This window comes from Erinaceus europaeus, chromosome 14, assembly GCF_950295315.1.
Source record: "Erinaceus europaeus chromosome 14, mEriEur2.1, whole genome shotgun sequence".
Lineage (NCBI taxonomy): Eukaryota > Metazoa > Chordata > Mammalia > Eulipotyphla > Erinaceidae > Erinaceus > Erinaceus europaeus.
The window spans coordinates 37,925,915-37,946,801 of NC_080175.1; positions in this window are offsets into that span (position 1 = coordinate 37,925,915).

The following is a 20,887-nucleotide window of genomic DNA, read 5'->3' on the forward strand; positions in this document are numbered from 1 at the left end:
TTCATTTTTCATTTGTTTAAGCACCCCTTTAAGCTTCATCATTTTAGTTGACCTACAGAGTTCACAAGTCAGGTCATTCCATGATGTAAATGAAAACAAGACAAATCTGTTGTCAGAACTATACACAGAGGTGGGGGTGGGTTCACTGGATGGTACAAGAGAGAAATAATAGCTTTTGGGTAGAGGATTAATTATTAACAAAAATTTGGGTATTGAAAAAAATTCCTTGATATAAGCTAGTCTTGTAAAAGAAACATCATATCTTCTAAAGTAAGCAAATAAATAAGTTTCCTATATAAGTATAGCAAGCTAGCCAATTGTACCATTGGCGCTCCAATAAGTTTCCTGATTAAAAAAAAAAACTATATATAAATTGTAACTTAGCCTCACAGTGCTGTTAGGATGATAAGATTTAGGTGGATTAGGTCATGTGGATTGAAAAGAATACTCCCAAAGAACACTGTTATCCCTTCTTTGAGGACAGATTGAGACATCAGACTTCTATGACCTGTAAGAGGACAAGCATCCTATCATGCTTCTTTTGAACCACCAGCTCTCAGAATCATGTAGAATTGATTTTTCTTGTTTATCAGTATTAATTGAGCCTTTTACACCAGCAGCTTGGATGAGCAAAAACACAAACTTCTAAATATTATTTCAGTAGAGCTTGACTGATCAGGCCAGGTTCAGCCATACTCAAAGATGGTATTATCCATGGGAACAGAATCAAGGAGATTTTGAAAGTTCACATATGATTACCATAGACTGGAATGTGGAATGGTAGACACCAAAAAATTGGTGTTTAGGATTCCAGATCTAAAAACTACTTCCTCTTTCTTAACAGTCTGAATCAACACTGATTAAATGAGGTAGATATTACCAGGAACTCATTGCTATTGCAAACTTCTCTAAGAGACCAAAGCCAATATGAATCCACATTGACTAAAAGTGAAAGGAGAAATATAAAATATATGTAAAGTTTGGTTGATTGAGTTCTAGGAACTTCACCAAATGTAATGATCCTCTATGCTGTATAGACACTTCCCTAAACAGAGAATATTCATTAATTTTATTATAATGCTGTAAAAATTACACATTCAATATCTAGTACTTTAACACTTGAGAATCAGCCATCCTCCTTTTTTTACTTGAACTGAGAAAATCTCATGACAGTTTACCCTCTGTCAGAAATTAATTACTGACTAGAAGATATTTTCCAAATATGATTTTTTATGATCCTAATTTGTGTGTGTTGACAGTCCATACTTTAAAGAGGCAGATTATGCATGCAAAAGGATGTTATGCTCTCATAGGCATAAATGTACCTTTGAGATAATAGCTTTACATAAAAAATAATCAGTTTAGATAGCTAATTGCCTTTGCCCAGACCTTGTGACTGGCAAAAAGACTAAGAAGTGAATTCTAAGCTGTTAGGATTCATGTGAATTTGTATTCTTCCATGAAGTCAAATTTCTTTAGAAACAATAATTTTTGACCATTACTTGAACTCATATGAAATGGACTGTGGATTGCAACAATCTCTGGAAAGTCTTTGCTATTACCTAATGAAATAAACATAATAAATATAGAATATAGCAAAAGTATTTTGTTGCATTGTATACAACAGCAGAAAAAAATATGGGCATGACAATTAATTAACATTAATGGGTTAATTTTAAGAAGTATGACTGAGGCAGTTTCCAATGCACATCTGCTAATAAAAAGACAGTGGTGAGAGAGTAAACAGCACACGGACTTGAATCAATATGGGTGTTCAGCTAGTTTTGATCTCTCTCTATTCTTGCAGTGGGTTGTTGTCATTGCTGGAAGACAGTTGCTATAATTAGTATAAATGTGAAATAAATAATGAATGTCTTATTTTTCAAATTCATGAATTTTTGTGTGTATGGATTTCTCTCTAGTAGCAGAGACATGCATTTTACTAATACTGGATTAAACGTTCCAGGATATATACACCCTGATATTAATAGCTGCACTATTCACAACAGCCAAGAAGTTGAAGCAGTCTAAATGTCCATTGATGGGTGACTGAATAAAGATGGCATGATACATATATATTTTTTTTTTCCAGTGGAATACTACTCTGCAGTTTAAGAAAAATGATATTTTCTCCTTCAGGACAGAATAGATGAAACTGAAGATCGTTATGTTTTCTGAAGTGAATGAGGTGAAAAAGACAACCCCTAGATGGTTTTGTTCCTATGTGGAGTATAGTGAACTGATACATATAAACTTTATATATATATGTATATATATATATAAAGCTTATATGTTTATATATATAAAGTTTATATGTTTATATATATAAATCATATATATATTATATATATATACATACATACACACAAAGTGAAAACCAACTCCAAGGTTGTGAGGGCATAACAGCTATGGAAACTATCATTAATGGTGTTGAGGCATAGAACTTTGGTCGTGGTATAGTGAATTTGTCTATGTCCTTGTAATCATATAATCCTATAAACCATTATTGAATAGCTAATACAATTTTAATCTATATCTATATATAAAGAGAGAGAAAGGAAGAGGGAGAGGGAGAGAGAAAAAGGAAGAAGGAGTGAGAGAGAGAAAGAGCGAGGGAGAAAGTCACCACAGCACCAAAGCTGTGCTTAGGGCAATAGCACTCCATGTGTTGTACCAGGCAGGGGCTTAAACGTGGTCACACAGATTGCAAAACAGATGCTTTCCCAGGTGAGCTATCTCATAGAATCAGCATAAACAGTTTTGATAACTATAATTTGTTCCTTATGGCTATGGTATAAAATTCATTGTTGCAGATTTTGAAACAGATTCAATGGCCATGTGCTACATTCATTCCCTCTTCAAACAGTACTATTGGACTTGATTTAACAACCCTATCTAAAATTGAGGGCAAATAAGAATTTAAAAAATCTTCAAAACAAAGCAGATGAATTCCTGCTTGAAGTAGATGGAAAAATTGGAAGTGGAGAGTTTATTTCAGTGTCAGGAGCAGGATGCAGTTTACTTTGCAGTAGCTTTTTATTTCTGGGGATAAATCTTTTGTCTAGATTGTTCACTTTCTCCTGGGAAGATGGTTAGAGACAAACTAATGCTAAGGTGAAGTAGACACTGGATTACCTACTTTTAAGCACTGTTTTCCTTTACTTTGTTCCAGTAGCAAAATTCTTACAGGACAAATTACATCTGACCATTCTTCCTTTTAGAAGTGTAGCTGAGAAAATAGAAATGGTGTTTTTTAATCTCTTAGAAAAAAACAATCTATTATGTAATGTGAAAATCCTGGTTTGTTTTAAACCTAGTCAACACTAGGTAATGATGTCTTTGAAAATTTATTTCCAGTATTAGTGATCCCAATTCCACCCTTTCTCACCTCAGTCAAGCTGTTACCTTGAGATTTAATTCAGGCATGTTTACTGAGCCTGGGCTACCTTAGTTAAGTCAAATATCACATAGCATAAAGGATATGGAGAAACTAGAGACTCCATTATGCTCCCAAATTTTAGACCTAGGATGAAACACATTTCTACTTTTTGGGAAGTCAAAGAAATACCAAAACTGGTCAATCATTGGTGGAAAATTGTATTCTTTATGTGGGTGGCTATCTTGAATGTGGTGGTGAGTGCACCTCTTAAGTACTTAGCTAGTAATGGAGTTAGAATTCAGAATGTCCATTCAGAGTTATTACATTAAGAGTTATAATTAATTAACTAACATTTAAAATATATATTACTTAATTTTTATTTGTGCATGTAAATTGTAGTAATTATTAAACTACTTACTACTGGGGATTAGCTAAAGGTAACTTTAAGCATAAAGTATATTCAAGTAGATATAAAGTACAAAATCATATAGTATAAATATGTAAGGTAAGTATAATATAATTTAGGAAAATTATCTAGGTTCTCTAGTATAAACTGTTTTTTGGTAATGCAATTTAAATATTTAAGTTGGGAATTAAACGTACCATCATGTATAAATAGATTTCAAAGGTGCTAACAAATTTTGAAACTAGAAACAAATATTATTCAAATGTTTATTTGAAATAATTACTAACATGTGCAAGAATTATAAATAGAATATTTTTAAATAGAACACTTTGTAAGTTGAATGTAAATGATTAATAAAGACCTAGAATTTGGAGGCTTAATAGTTAGAAAACTAATTATTTAAAGCAAAAGTAAAGCTCTGATTAAACGTTCTATATGCAGAATTAATTCTCAAGAATATCACATAAGAAAGAAACTGAAGGTTGAAAATGAAACATTTTCCCTACCCAGATTTGGGAACAAGGTCAGATTTCATCATTTCAAAAGAGGCTGATCAGTTCATAAAAAGGATGCTTTTGCAAAGGTACATATGTTAATAAGTAATTTAGAAAAGTATAGTAAAGATTACATACCAGACACACTTAAGAACACAAGTTAGTTTATGCCCTCAAAGCTTCACACAAGTCACATGGGCAAGGATATTATTATTCCCACCTAACATATAATAAGCAGAAATCTAGTGGGTTTAAACAGTTTTCCCCTCACCCAAAACACCTAAATGGAAGTATTACCTGCTTGTAAAAGCTAAACTGTAACACATTCCTGTTCCACCAGTGCCATAGTATGCAACATCATTCTGCCAAGGACATGGAGGCTTTAATCATAGATGTTAACTTTCTCTGCCTTGACAAAGAACCTGAGCATTTCTTCGGAGCAAACTTCCTAGTGCTTGACCCAGACTGCCAATCTGGCAAGATGTTCTTATATGTAAGCTTTGTGCATGCTGGTGTGAGTTCCTGAATTAAAGTTTCTCACTTCCCCTAGAGGACATGGTTGATAGGAACACCATAGATGAAATCTAAAGACATCAAGGCCAAGTAGTAGGAGCATCTCTTAAATTGTCTGCAATTTATAGTCTATGATGAATACCCACAAGACTGAGTCTCGATAGTTCAGGATGAGAATTTGAATCCTGTGTAATTAAGTGACAAAGTAAAAGTCCTGGAATCTAGCATAGAGCCTAGAGGTCTCCAAGACAGGAGAGACCAGGAGATAAAGGATCAGGCTTAAGATTTCAGGGGTAACCAATATTGCCCAATTTTAGCAACTACTAAAAGCCTACTTTCTTATTGGATAGGATCCACTCATGTTTTTCAGATGACTTTCTTTTTCTATTTATTTTTATATTAAGGAATTACATGTCAACAGATTTTGAATCCACACCATTCTCACCACCAGAGCTCTGAATCTTCATAATCCCCACTGCAATCCATCACTGTTCCCCTAAAGTTGTAGACATGGGCCAACCATCTTCTCTACAACTATCTGTCCACATTTATACATAGTTGTCCCTTAATTTTCCTAATTCAATTCTCTATTCTCCTCCAAAGCACTCATGAAAACATAACTACCTCCATATATTCCTCTCCTTTTCCACCTCTCCCTCTGGGTGCTGATGGAGCTGGAATTCAGAACCCTCTTATCTTCATCTTATCACTTTACCACTGAAAGTATGGATCAAGATTGTTTATGGGGAGCAGAAGATAGGAGTCTTGGCTTCTGCAGCTGCTTCTCTACTGAGCACAGGCATTGACAGATGGATCCATACCCCCAGCCTGTTTCTATCTTTCCCTAGTGGACTAGAGCTCTGGAAATGAGAGGGCCCAGGACACATTCATAAGGTTGTCTGCCCAGTGAAGTTGGAGTGGAGTCATGGTAGCATCTGTATGTAACTTGCTGTCTGGAAGGTGGCATGACCTAAGGTTCAAAAAAATGATTAATGAACAGGAACCAGAATGTAGGATTAAAGTGGGTTAGATTAGGGATTTTAGGGTAGGAAAAGTAAGGAAATTCATTTTAAGCATGTTCCTGGGGGCACACCACTATGGTAGTTTTGATTGAGTTTGGTAGCTAGTCTGAGGTTGGATAAGAATGTTGTCTGACCCCACCAATGTGCCTTGGAGCTCTGCTTCCCCAGAGCCCTTCCCCACTAGGGAAAGAGAAAGACAGGATGGGAGTATGGATCGACCTGTCAACACCCATGTTCAGTGGGGAAGCAATTACAGAAGCCAGACCTTCAACCTTCTGCATCCCATAATAATACTCCCAGAGGGTTAAAGAGTAGGAAAGCTATCAGGGGAGGGGTTGGTATACAGAGGTCTGGTGGTGGGAATTGTGTGAAGTTGTACCCCTCTTATCGTATTGTTTTGTCAGTGTATCCTTTTTATAAATAAAAATTTTTTAAAAATAATGTCTGTAAAATTGGTGTCAGAGTAGAAAAAGAGGGCTATAAAGTTGGATTAGGGTAAGGAGTAACTCCCATTATAAAAAAAAAATCAGTGGCTAAAATTAACCATTTACCTCCATCCACCTGCTCCAGGTCCTATATATTTATATTTAACACCAGAGCCTTTGTAACTTCTAAGTCCCTATTGGTCTGAGCTTATAGCTCATGGTCACAACTGGGAACACTGCAGGCTGCACTTATTTCAGGACTAGTCTTTATCCAGGCGGGATATTCCCAGCCTCCCTTTAGAAACTGGAGTAATCCCTACCTTCATTGCCTTATGGTGAGGATAAAGTCCTGGGGAGACTCATAAGAAGCCGTTCCTTATGGAAATGACCAGTGCTGGTGGAAAGAGAGGGACCCTTTAGAGGCCTAGGCCCATCATATGTGTATGGGAATCCAAGGATTACCTAACTAGTGCCTTAGATAATGAGGTGGAGTGAGCAAATTGAGCAAATGTGCCATGATTAAGTGGGACAGTTGTTGCCCTTATCCAACTTTTGCAGTCCTCTCCTTATCTAATGGTCTTTGATTTTCTCCCAGTTGTTTAGGCATAGAGTATCATTTAGTGAACCCAGCCAGAGTTAGGTTTTGGGGAATTGTCTTCTTTGGGTCTTTCTTCTAGTCTGCCCAGCTAATTTTATCTAAGTCCAATCAACTAGAGAATCCAGGATGCCTTATTTAGGTACTTCAAGCATTATTGAGTAATTTGACTTTGAGTTATATAATTGCTCCTTGCTTATGGATACCTGTACACCTGTATCCAGTATCCTAAACCCTAGCCTAATTTGGTATCTGTTACTTAGTTAAATGGCTTGCCATCTAACTTGGATGTAGGTAGTCACATGTGTTAGGAAAGGTCTCACTGGATTTGAAGAGTTGTGAGGTTGACTTCTCAGGCTTGGTATCTCTGCTTACAGTCCACAGTAGGATTTCAATAGCAGCATGATGTGGGGTGGCAGTACCAGTAGCGACTTAGCTGAAAATCATAGAGGTGATATGATGGTAAGGAATCACAGAGAAGGAATATCAAGAAGTTTATCATTTCTTAGAGGTACCAGGACTAGGAGAAATGAGGGTCTTAAAGAGAATGCAAGGAGTTTCTTACAGTCTTAGAAAGAGTTTCTTACAGTCTTAGAGTTTAGAATAGCAATAATTAATATTATAACCAGGTTAGTGGGGGTATTTTCTATGATAATCCAATGTTAGTATCTATATTAATATACTTGGCTTCATTATGCTTTGAACCCTTTTACTGGTATCTGAACTTCTTTTCATTTTAGATACTTATAAGGCCAAAAGGTCTTGATATGTCTGGCCTAAAGTTGTAGTTGATTTAGACGTTTACAGAGCTACGTTTGCAGATATATTTTTAGAGCACCATAAACAATTTATTCCCACTATCACTAAGTTTGATCATCTTGCAGTTATAATGTATTAAATATTTAGGTAACAGCTAATATTTGTGCTTAGGGCTATGGTCTAGGTAGTTTGGGAACTTGAGATATTAAATCTATTTCCCCCTAGCATGTTGTATTACTAGTGATAGGACTAAAATTTCACATATTTCCCACCACCGAAAGTCTGTGCCCTTTCTACTTCCCTCCTAGGTAACCACTATAGTTTTCCAATTTAAATGTGGAATGTGTTGTGTCTGGTTGTTTACGTATATGAGTTCAGTTCTCTAAATTCCACATATGAGTGAAACCAACCTGTGGCTTTCCTTTACCTCTTTGCTTATTTCACTAAGCATAATGTTCTTGAGTTCCATCCATTTTATCCCAAAGGATGTAAAATCATCTTTTTTATTGCTGAGTAGTGCTCCATTGAGTATATGTCCCATGATGTTTTATCCAGTCATCTGTCAAGGAACATTTTAGTTGTTTCCAAATTTGTGCTATTGTAGTTAATGAGCTATGATTATGGGGGTTCACATATCCTTTCAAATTAGTGATGTTATTTCTTTTGGATAAATGCCAAACAGTGGAATTGCTGGATTATAAGGTATATACATTTGTATTTGCTTAAGGATTCTCCATACTGTTCTCCATAATGGGTGTACCATTTTGCATTCCCACCAGCAATGATTTAGAGTTCCTTTCTCTCCACATCCTTTCCAACTGTTATCCTCTCACGTTTTTTTGATGAAGACAGTTCATACAGCTATGAGGTGGTATCTCAATGTGGTTTTAATTTGAATTTCTCTTGTGATGAGTAAATTAGTGCAATTCTGTATATATCTCTGGGTCATGCATATCTCTCCATTGGAGAATTGTCTATGCATGTCCTCTGCTCATTTTTTACTGGCTGTTCTTTATCTTTTTGGTGAGCTGTGTGAGTTCTCTATAGATGTTCGGTATCAACCACTTGTCTGAAGTATGATATGCAAATATGTTATCCCATTTGCTGGGTTTCCTGTTTATATTTATGGAGTTTTCTTTTGTTCAATCTTGCTTTCCCTTACCCATGGGGTGAAGTCTCCAAATATGTGGTTAGTGTTAATGTCATGAAATGTTTCACTAATATGTTATTCTATGTATTTTATATTTTCAGGTCTGGTATTTAGATCTTTGATCCATTTTGAATTAATCTTGTTTTATGGTGTTAATTGGTGGTCTAGCTTCATTTTTATACATGTGGTTATCTTCTTTCAAGCTTTGTAGCTTCTTATCAAATTCTGTTCTGATTTTCTCTTTTGTGTGTCTTAATTACAAAGTAAACTGCTCTTTTAATTATTGCTTAAGTTCTTGTAGAGTTCTCATATGCTTTATGTAATCTGTTTCTGATAGACTCTCTACAACTGGAATTTCTTGAATTTCATCTGATTTGCATCTTTCTGTTTGTTGTGGCGTATTTAATTGTTTGCCTCTTTATTTCAGCATGTACGGTGTTGGCTATGATCTCTAAGTTTCTCTTGTTTGTATAATCTGTGGTATTGGGTGGGGGGTGTTTTGGGCTAGCCTGTGGTCATGAAAGCTATCTGTTTTTGTGTCCTTGTCTTAAACTCAGACTGAGAAAAGCAACAACAACCCTGAGTCAAAGATTGAGAAGTTTTAAGCTAGTGGTCAAGATGGCACTGGTTGGCCCTGTGCTGCTGCCTACACAGAGCTCTAGATTTGACCATGTCTTCCAACATTTGCCCCAACTGGGCATAAGCACCCACCTGATACTGTAGAGTTTTCATCTGTAGACTATGTTTCCAGTTCAATATCTTGTTGTGTTCAATTGTTTGCGAGAAAGTACAGATTGGATTATGGCTATTCCATAAACCACACCTTGAGAAGTCCCAAATCACTTTCAATCAGCTCTATAAGTGAGTATATCTAGGGTTTCATATATATCATAGGCTAAATATTTTCCTATATCAGGAAGTTTTCCCTACAGTTTCTGGTCTGTAAAAGACCAGGAAACCCATAGAATTCTAATCTTGAATTCTTGTGCATAAGAAGACAGATTGTGAAGGAGTCAGGCAGTAGCATAGCGGGTTAAGCGCACATGGCACAAAACACAAGGACTGGCACAAGGATCCCTGTTCAAGCCCCCAGCTCCCCACCTGCGGGGGAGTCACTTCATAAGCAGTGAAGCAGGTCTGCAGGTGTCTATCTTTCTCTCCCCCTCTCTGTCTTCCCTTCCTCTCTCCATTTCTCTCTGTTCTATCCAACAATGGTGACATCAATAGTAACAACACTAATAACTACAACAATAAAAACAACAAAGGCAACAAAAAGGGTAAATGAATAAATAAATACTACAAAAAAGAAGACAGACTGTGAAGCAAAGGTAGGGACTAGTTCAAGGTAATTGAGAATGAAAAGATGCACTGAAATCAGGTGACTAGGAAATTATAGCAGTCTTAGTGCTCAGATATTTAGAGACACTTGAAATTGGGTGCTGGTCTTCATCTTCTTTTTTGTTAATTTTATTCATTTGTAGTGTTACACAGACTCTTCCAGATACAGGGAAGCTGAACAGTAGTTGTTAGGATTATTAGCCTTCAGGAAAAGTTATAGAAAATTTCTATGGCAATGCTTCTTTACTTGGAATCTCTGTATAATCTAGCACAATATGGCATAAAGCATGACTTCTGTTTACAAACAGAAAGCAAGTTACAGGCCTTTATGTTCAAGGTATCCAGATAGGTAGTGAGTGTTGGTGTGGGACACCATTGCTTTTTTAAATAATATTATTTATTTTTTAATTTTATTAGTGATTTAATATTAGCTTACAAAGTTATAAAATAGCAGGGGTACAACTCTGCACCTTTCCCATCACCAGAGTACTGAATCCCCCATTCCCTCCATTGTAAGCTATAGAAGTTCTCTTAAGTGTCTATATTTGTGGATATTTACCTCCCCCCCCCCCTGCGCCATGGCCCTATCTTCTCTTCCATTCCAAGTCACACATACATTTATTACTACATCCAAATGTTCTTCCCTTTTTCCTCTTCTCTCTTCAGGTCCTGATGGAATTAGAGTCCAGAGCTTTCTGGTCATCTTCTTCCTGTCTTTTCTCTTTCATTGGGAGTATGGAACAACATTCTTTACGGGTGCAGAAGGTGGGAATTCTGGCTTCTGTAACTGCTTCTCCTCTGGACATGGGCATTGGCTGTTGGCAGGTTGATCCATACCCCTATCCTGTTTCTATCTTTCCCTAGTGGGGTAGAGCTCTAGATAGGTTCCAAGACACATTGGTGAGGTCAACTGCCCCAGTGGAACACTAATTCTCTACTGATGATCTTCGAGGATGCTGTGATACTTTGTCAGAGAAATGGACAAGAATTTACACTACATACCATCTCTTAATGAGTGTCTTTACTGGCTCAGTAAAGAAACATCAGATCCCCATTCTATAGATATGACAGCAAGTTCCCAGGGCTGACAGGTGATTCCAGTTCAGAGGTGAATGAAGGTGAGTGTTTTCCACTCACAGATGCTGTATCTCAGGCTGATGGCTGAGAGAACCGCACATTGCATCTAAGGAATAGTGTGCATATGTTTGTGTTTTGGGTGTTGACACAGGTAGGGTCATATTCAATTCTACTATCAAAGGCATTCAAGTTTTTGAAGTTTGATTCTTAGGTCAGAGTATCTGGGAAGAAGGAACAGGAAACTTTAGGTTATAATGCAATTGGGAAAGGAGAAAGCATAATGGCTATTTATGCAAGACTTTCACATCCTTGAGTCTCTGAGGTTCTAGGTTCAATCTCTGGCACCAACATAAGCCAAAGCTCAATCTCTCTCCCCGTATTTCTATCATTAAAATAATAGACAGTTCTGCAAGTATACCAGGAAGTAGATTCCATGTGCTTCTAGGAGAATGTTAAGTGTATAGTCAGACCATTTAAGCATCTCAGGAAAGGGACTATGAGATTTTGTTGGAGAGATTATTGGAATCACTGGACTTTGTTGTGTGAAGATAAATATACCCAAGAGTTTTATAGAGGAAGAGAGGTACCAACTGACACTTTTGAGAAACTATGGACTAGATTTAACTCTGGTGTCTGTTTACTGGTCTTACAACAGCATTTTTGTTAGAGCCTTTCCAGGTATGACTGTTTTAATGGCCTCTTCCTTAAGACAATGCCAGTGATTCTAGCACAATTCATTCTAATCCTACTTGGCATCTAGACAATCTTCCACACACAGAGCTGTTGAACAAGAGGGCTGGGAAACCACTGAGGAAATGTATTTATTTTCCTTGCCATGTACTGCTTAAAATGAAGACAAAATATTTACAGTGTCTTCACAATTCAGCTGTATTTACCTACATTCTATCAACTCTTCATTAAATAAAGAAGATAATCATGGAACCATTGAACACAGAGATTCTGTTTGTATTTTCAAATAAAACAGAATGTTATTTTTTTTACTGTCATTTCTGCGGTAGCTTTCTCTCAGTACCAGTCCCACTGAGAACAGAAGTTTGATTATGGGAAGAGTCTCAAGTCATTCTGGGATAGGGAAACCTCACCAGATATTTTAAGAGAGCACCGTTTTATGACACCTGTCCTGTAAAAACTGACATATCAATAATACTAGATAAGGCAGTTGATCAAGGAAGCTAGATATCCATATTACTGGTGGGGTCTCAAATGGGCTATACCCCCACCCATGGTAATATCACTCTCAAAGTGGGGAGGAAATTGCCTGACTCCACAGACCCGTCAATCGTTCCATCATTCCAAGAAATGATAGAGCGATCTATAGCCAGGAACATGTATTATTGATGGCAAATCCCCTGCTGCTTCCTACATTCATTTATACTCAAAATAAGTGACAACTTATAAAATTTACATCTCTTTTTTCCTAATGGAAATGATATGGAAATGACAGCCTTTCAAAGATCAACATTTTCATATGCAAAATACATCAATGTCAGCTTTAGTGATCTTTAATTATTGGTTTATTCTTTTTTCTCTGTTCCATACATATTAATTTGTGCCCTTTAGGAATATGTTCTTTAGCTATGCATCAAGGTAGACTCTTTGTCCCCCTGCTACCACCACTTGTACAAGGCCTATGCAAGTTTTAATGTGCTTCTCACAGAAAATGGCTATTTTTGTCCTGCCTCAGAAATGTTTTTATTATTATTTTTTTAGATTTAAATTTTTTTTCTTTTTTTTATTTAAGAAAAGATTAATTAATAAAACCATAGGGTAGGAGGGGTACAATTCCACACAATTCCCACCACCCAATCTCCATATCCCACCCCAACCCTGATAGCTTTCCCATTCTCTATACCTCTGGGGCCATGGACCCAGGGTCATTGTGGGTTGTAGAAGGTAGAAGGTCTAGCTTCTGTAATTACTTCCCCGCTGAACATGGGCATTGAGTGGTCGGTCCATACTCCCCGTCTGCCTCTCTCTTTCCCTAGGAGGATGGGCCTCTGGGGAAGCGGAGCTCCAGGACACATTGGTGGGGTCTTCAGTCCAGGGAAGCCTGGCCGGCATCCTGATGACATCTGGAACCTGGTGACTAAAAAGAGAGTTAGCATACGAAGCCAAACAAATTGTTGAGCATTCATGTACCCAAAGCTTGGAATAGTGGAGAAAATGTGTTAGGGGAGTACTCACTGCAAACTCTAGTGTACTTCTGCTTTCAGGTATGTATTTTGCAGTAGTTTATAGATACGTGTGAACATATGCTCTCTCTCACAGAAACTGATGTATATCTAGGTTTTGGGACTTTGTTAGAAAGTGAAGCACCTGAGATGGAATTAGAGTATACTATGAAAGGAAAGGTCTCACCCAAGTAATGAAGCTGAAGGGTTGTCATTCCACAAGTGAAGTCTCTGGACACAGTCTGAAGTGAAGCATGTTGAGGTGGCCATCGTGTTGATTAGGTTGTGATTGGCAGATGAAATATTATTTGATATGGATTGGGAGAGGCATACGGGAAAGTGGGCCCTATCCAATGGTTCCAGGATTGTGGGAAGTAGAGGCTCTATAGTGGAGATGTGAGGTTCCTGCAGTCTTAGGGTTCAAAAAGACAATGGATAGTTAATGGTATCATCACATTATTTGGTAGTCGGGTTAACTTTGAAAAGTCCTTTTGTTAGGGTTTGCTGTACAGTACCCAGTATCTTGTATATAGCTGTGCTATTGGTTGCTTCTTATCTACTTGATCTAGGCTTTTGAGAGAGTCTGCATATCAATTACACAGCCTATATATTGAAAAGATTCAGCTTGTGTTTTGAAAAACTTCGAGACATACAGTTAATTTTCCCCCTCTCGTATTAATTAGTGATTTATATGACTACATTTTACTAGGGGTGTCCATAAACACCATTCCCACCACCAAAAGACTATGACCCATTCCTCCCACCCACTCCCACCCCCACTGTCCCAGGAAGCTGCATGTCTACCTCTCACCACAGGGTTTTTACTTTGGTGCCCTACTTACAATTTTGTCAGGTCCTGCTTTTAATTTCCCTTTCAGATCTTCTTAGTTAACTTCTGTTGGTGAGTGGGATCATCCCATACTCATCTTTATCTTTCTGATTTAGCTCACTTAGCAATTCCTTCTAGCTCTGTCCAAGGTGGGTCAGAGAAGGTGGGTTCATTGTTCTTGATAACTGCATAGTATTCCATTGTGTATATATATTACAGCTTTCTCAGCCACGCATCTGTTGTTGGGCACCTGGGTTGCTTCCAGGTTTTAGCTATTATGAATTGTGCTGCTATGAACATAGGAATACACACCTCTTTTTGGTTGGGTGTTATGGAGTCCTTGGGAATAACCCCAGGAGAGGAATTACTGGATCATATAGAAGGTCCATGTCTAGCCTTCTGAGAGTTTTCCAGACTGCTCTCCACAGAGGCTGGACCAATTTACATTCCCACCAGCAATGTAAAAGGGTTCCTCTGTCCCCTCAACCTCTCCAGCATTTGTTGCTGCTGTCCTTTTTGATGTATGTCATTCTTACAGGAGTGAGGTGGTATCTTAGTGTTGTCTTAATTTGCATTTCTCTGACAATCAGTGACCTAGAGCAGTTTTTCATATGTTTGTTAGCCTAGTGAATGTTTTGTTCATATCCTCTGCTTATTTTTGGATGGGATCTTTTGCTTTTTTAGTACTAAGTTTGCTGAGCTCTTTATATATTTTGGTGATTAGTTTCTTGTCTGATGTATGGCATCTTAAAACCTTCTCCCATTCTGTGAGGGGGCTCTTTGTTTGTTTCATAGTTTCTTTGGATGTGCAGAAGCTGTACAATTTGATGTAGTCCCATTGGTTTGTTTCTGCTTTAGTCTTCCTTGTAATTGGGTTTGATTCATCAAAGATGTCCTTGAGGTGTAGGTGGGAAACTGTTTTACCAATGTTTCCTCTCAGTATATGATTGTTTCTGGTCTGACATCTAGGTATTTGATCCATTTGGAGTTTATTTTTTTCTGGTGAGATAAGGTAGTTCAATTTCATTCTTCTGCATGTTACAACCCAGTTTTCCCAGCACCATTTATTGAAGAGAGCCTCCTTTTTCCATTTAATCCTTTGGGCTCCCTTATCAAAGACTAGATGTCCATAGGTGTTGGGATTTACTTCTGGGCTTTCAATTCTATTCCACTGGTCTGTGTGCCTATTTTTGTTCCAGTACCATGCTGTTTTGATGATGCTGGCTTTATAATATAGTTTAAGGTCTGGTAGTGTGATGCCTCCATTTCTGTTTCTTTTCGTCAAGATGGTTTTGGCAATTCTAGGTGTTTTCAGGTTCCAGATAAATGATTGTAGAGTTTGTTCTATTCTCTTAAAGAAGCTTGGTGGAACTTTGATGGGTATTGCATTAAATTTGTATATGGCTCTGGGGAGAATATTCATTTTGATGGTATTTATTCTTCCAATCCATGAGCATGGGATATCTTTCCATTTCTTGGTATCAGTTTCTATTTCCTTGAGTAGCGACTCATAGTTTTTAGTATACAAGTCTTTCACTTCTTTGGTCAACTTTATTCCTAGGTATTTGATTGATTTTGCTGAAACAGTAAATGGGAGTGATTTCTGGATGTCTTCTTCTTCAGATTTAGTGTTTGCATAAAGAAATGCCACTGATTTTTGTACATTGATTTTGTAGCCTGATACCTTGCTATATTGCCTAACAACTTCCAGTATTTTTCTGCTGGATTCTTTAGTTTTTTCTGTGTATACTATCATATCATCTGCAAATAGTGAGAGCTTGACTTCTTCCATTCCAGTTTGTATTCCTTTGATTCCTTTCTCTTGCCTGATTGCTATGGCAAGAACTTCCAATACTATGTTGAAGAGTAACGGTGACAGTGGACAGCCCTGTCTAGTCCCCGATCTGAGGGGGAATGCTTTCAACTTCTGTCCATTGAGTATGATATTGGCTGTAGGTTTGCTAAATATAGATTCCACTATCTTGAGGAATTTCCCATCTATTCCCATTTTTTGTAGAGTTTTGAGCATGAATGGGTGTTGGATTTTTTCAAAGGCTTTCTCTGCATCTATTGAGATAATCATGTGGTTTCTGGCTTTGCTTTTATTGATGTGGTGAATGACATTGATTGACTTACGGATGTTGAACCAGCCTTGCATTCCTGGGATGAATCCCACTTGGTCGTGATGAACAATCTTTTTGATGTGTTGCTGTATCCGGTTGGCCAAGATCTTGTTTAATATTTTGGCATCTATGTTCATTGGTCTGTAGTTTTCCTTTTTTGTTTTGTCCCTATTAGCTTTTGGTATCTGGGTGATGTTGGCTTCATAGAAGGTTGATGGGAATATTCCTGTTTCTTCAATCTTATTGAAAAGCTTAAGAAGTATGGGTACTAACTATTATCTGAAAGTTTTGTAGAATTCATTTGTGAAGCCATCTGGTCCAGGACTCTTGTTTTTGGGGAGGTTCTTAATAACGGTTTCAATTTCTTTGTCTGTGATTGGTGCATTTAGATTTGTAGTTCTTCTTGGTTCAGTTTTGGAAGGGCATATGCTTCTAGGAATTGTTCCATTTCTTCCAGATTCTCTAGCTTGGTGGCGTATAGTTCTTCATATAAGTTTCGCAGGATTCTCTGGATTTCTGTGGTGTCAGTTGTGATATCTCCTGCATCGTTTACAATTCTATTAATTTGAGTCTTCTCTCTTTTTTGTTTGGTGAGTCTGGCTAGGGGTTTGTCAATTTTGTTTAATCTTTCAAAGAACCAACATTTGGCTTCATTGATCTTTTGTATGGTTCTTTTATTTTCGATGTTGTTTATTTCTGCTCTAACTTTAGTGATTTCTGTCCTTCTGGATGCTTTAGGCTTCCTTTGTTCCTCTTCCTCTTAGTCCTTAAGGTGTTCAGTAAGGTTGTTCATTTGAGCTCCTTCTTGGTGTTTAATATGTGATTGTTTGGCTATACGTTTCCCTCGTAGTACTGCTTTAGCGGTGTCCCAAATATTTTGATAGGCTGTGTCTTCATTTTCATTTGTTTCCAGGAACATTTCAATTTCCTGCTTGAGTGAATCTCTGACCCAGTGGTTCTTAAGGAGTATGTTGTTTAGTTTTCAAATTTTGTTAATTTTAATAATTGTCTGTTTGTTGTTAAAAGTTAGTTTTACTCCACTGTGGTCTGAGAAGATACTTGGGATGATTTCAATGTTCTTGAATTTATTGATGCTCTCTTTGTGGCCTAACTTGTGGTCTATCCTTGAGTATGTGTTATGTGGATTTGAAAAGAAGGTGTATTCCAGTTTTTTGGGGTGAAGGACTCTGAAAATGTACAAGATGTCTAGTTTATCAATCTCTTCATTCAATTCTCTTGTATCTTTGTTGGTTCTTTGCTTGGTGATCTGTCTTAGTTTTAGAGTGGGGTATTGAAGTCTCCCACTATTATTGTATTACTATTGATGTATTTATGAAATTCTTTCAGTATGTGCTTGACGTATTTAGATGGTCCCTCATTGGGTGCATAGATTTTAATGATTATTAAGTCTTCTTGGCTGATTGATCCTCTAATCATTATGCAATGTCCTTGCTTAGCTTTTATTACTTTATTTAATTTAAAATCTATCATGTCTGAGATGAGAATGGCTGTTCCTGCCCTTTTTTGTGATCCGTTAGCCTGTATGATAGTTTTCCATCCTTTCACTTTAAATCTGTGTTTATCTTGTTGTGACAGGTGGGATTCTTGCAAGCAGCATATGGTTGGATTATGTTTTCTGATCCATCCTCCAACTCTGTGCCTTTTGATGGGTGAGTTTAAGCCATTGACGTTTATTGATATTATGGATTTAATGTATTGTAGTGCCATTGTTCAAAAAAAAGTTTTTTTTTGTTTGCTCTGATATATTGCCAGTATTATAGTGATGTTCTTGTTGATAAGAGGTCCTTTAGAACCTCTTTCAGGGCTAGTTTGGTGATGGTTGCCTTCTTTAACTGTTGTTTGTCTAAGAAGGTTTTGATCCCTCCATCTAGTTTGAATGAAAGTCTAGCAGGATATATTATCCTTGGTTGAAACCCTTTTTCATTCAGGGCTCCATAGATATCTTGCCATTCTCTTCTGGCTTTTAGAGTTTGAGTGGAGAAGTCTGCAGATAATCTTATGGGTTTTCCCTTGTATGTGACTTTTTGTTTCTCTCTTGCAGCCTTTAGGATCCTTTCTTTATCCTTACTTCTTCGCACTGTGACTATGATGTGTGTTGGTGTCTTCATGTCTGGGTTGATTCTGTTTGGTACTCTCTAGGCCTCTTGAATCTTGATGTCCTTTCTGTTATTCAGGTCTGGGAAATTTTCTTGTATTATTTCCTCTAGAATGTTTGCTTCCCCTTCCTCTCTTTCTTCCTCTGGCAGGCCAATTATGTGAATGTTACTTCTTTTGAGGTCATCCCATATGTCTCTGTTGTTGTTTTCAGTGTCTCTCAATCTCTTTTAAGCTTTTTCACCTATTTTTTAGTTTTCTCTAACTCATCCTCTGTCTGACTAATTCTGTTTTCTGCTTCTGTTAGTCTGCTTTCCCTTGCCTCAGCTTCTTTCTTCATTACAGCTATTTCAGCTTTCAGTTCTCTAATTGCCTCAAGATAATCAGTATTTTCCTTGGGTCTCTCAACTGTTGTTTCCCTAATATTGCCATTCCTTTCCTCCAATGTTGTTTTCATTTCATTTCCAGAAGATGTGGTCAGAGCTCAAGTCACTAGCAGCTTCTCAGTCTGCCATCTTCTGAGACGTTCCCTGCCTCAGAAATTTAACAAAATAATATATTGCTATCATGTACCTTTGCATAAAATTTTAGATTTACCATGTCTGCATATTAGTCAGACAGAGAGTTGGCCTTTAGAAGACAATGCATTTTAAAGCCAAAAGAAACTAGGGCAGAGACATTTTTTCTCTTATCACACTCAGAGAGAAGATGATTTTATAGCAATGCCTTTTGATAGATCAGAGTAATATCCACGTTCTCTCTTAGGGGGAAAAAAAAACACCTTTAGATAAGGAGAAAAAGCCTGCCAGCTTATGAGAACATTTTTAACTGTAAACATTTCTATTGCTTCCAATGCATAGAAAAATTACATTTTGAGGAATAAAGGAGCCCAAAGGTCACAGAGGACATCTCTTCTAAAATTCTCCATTATAACATACACTAAAGATCATTGACTGCAATTAATTTGAAACATTTATTTTTCTTTTATGAGAGAGAGAAGAACAGAACACTGCTCAGCTTTGACATATGCATCCCAGTACTTAACTTGGGGTTTTAGGTATGCAAGTCCTAGGCACTACTGCTAATCAACCTCTACATCCTCATACTTCTTTTTTTTTTAATTTCTTTATTGAGGAATTACAGCCAACAGTAAAATAAAATACAATAGTTTGTACATGTGTAACATTTCTTACTCCTTTTTTATACTGTAAATAAGCAGTAAAGAACTTTAGGAACTGAGACATTCTAGTTTTGAGTAGAATGGCTGTTATTTAAAGTTTTTTTTACTTATGTTGGGGCCAGATCATTTTTTTGAAAATTTTACCTCTCATCCTAATTCTATTAGAGAGTTGTAGTAGTTTCTTTTAAAGTGAATCTTTCATGAATTTGAAAACATGTATTGTAAGCTTTTAAATTATTTTTCTTACAATGCATATTCTAATTATTTTCTTTTTAAACACATATAGTGGATATATTGTGTTTCAGTATTCCATGACTGGTGTTAAAGACATCGAGGTAAAGGGTAGGGTAAAGTTTTTCTCTCTCTTTCTTTCAATCAAGACAGAGCAGGATTGGCAAATCTGAAGTATGCAATACATAGGATCCTTCCTCTTTCCTCTTGATGCTAACCATCAGCTTGTTGAAAGAAATCAGAAATCACCTGAAATAAGTGACAGTTATTTGCAATTTTTAAAAAATATTGTCTATTCCTGGACCTTCAACACATTCCATTGTTAGCTTTTAAGCTGAGGTTACTCAGAATAAAAAAAAGAAAGAAATTTGACATCTGTTTGCATCTAAGAAGACAGCTGCTAAATAGAGAAAGTAAAAAAAAAAAAAAAGGTCAAAATACCATAAGAAATTCAGTGTTCTTGGCAGACTATTAAACTTTCAGCTATTGAAAGTAGAAAAGTGTTTAGTAAAACTGAAAAATTGGATGAAGATGCATATATTAAAATAGCAAAATTGTATGCTATAATATTAAAAAGACAACTTTTACTACATATAATAAAATATGAATCCTATGTATATTAAGTAAATTGGGTAAAATAAAAGTAAATCAATTGCTTTTATCTTTTATTGTTAAAATCAAGCAACTGCAATCAATATTATTTAGGATTCATATGTAGTTAATATCATCATAAATAAAAAAATTACAATGTACAAAAGGCATAGTTTAAATTTGAGTGACATTATGATGGAGGAAAGTGTGTGAAAGATTTCTAGTGTTGGAAAAACATTACTGAGCAGTAGCTAAATGAGTATTTATTATTATTCATAAACTATACATTTAAGCTAGTCTATTCTTCCATTTCTGTGATATGTATTAAGAATAATTTAATCAATTATGAGTAGAATAAAAGCAATTGTTTATTTGATCAAATATAGGAGAGGAACATGTTTGACCATTCTCTTTTACACCCAGAAATTGTGAATTTCATATAATATCTTAACTCCTCATACTCTTTTA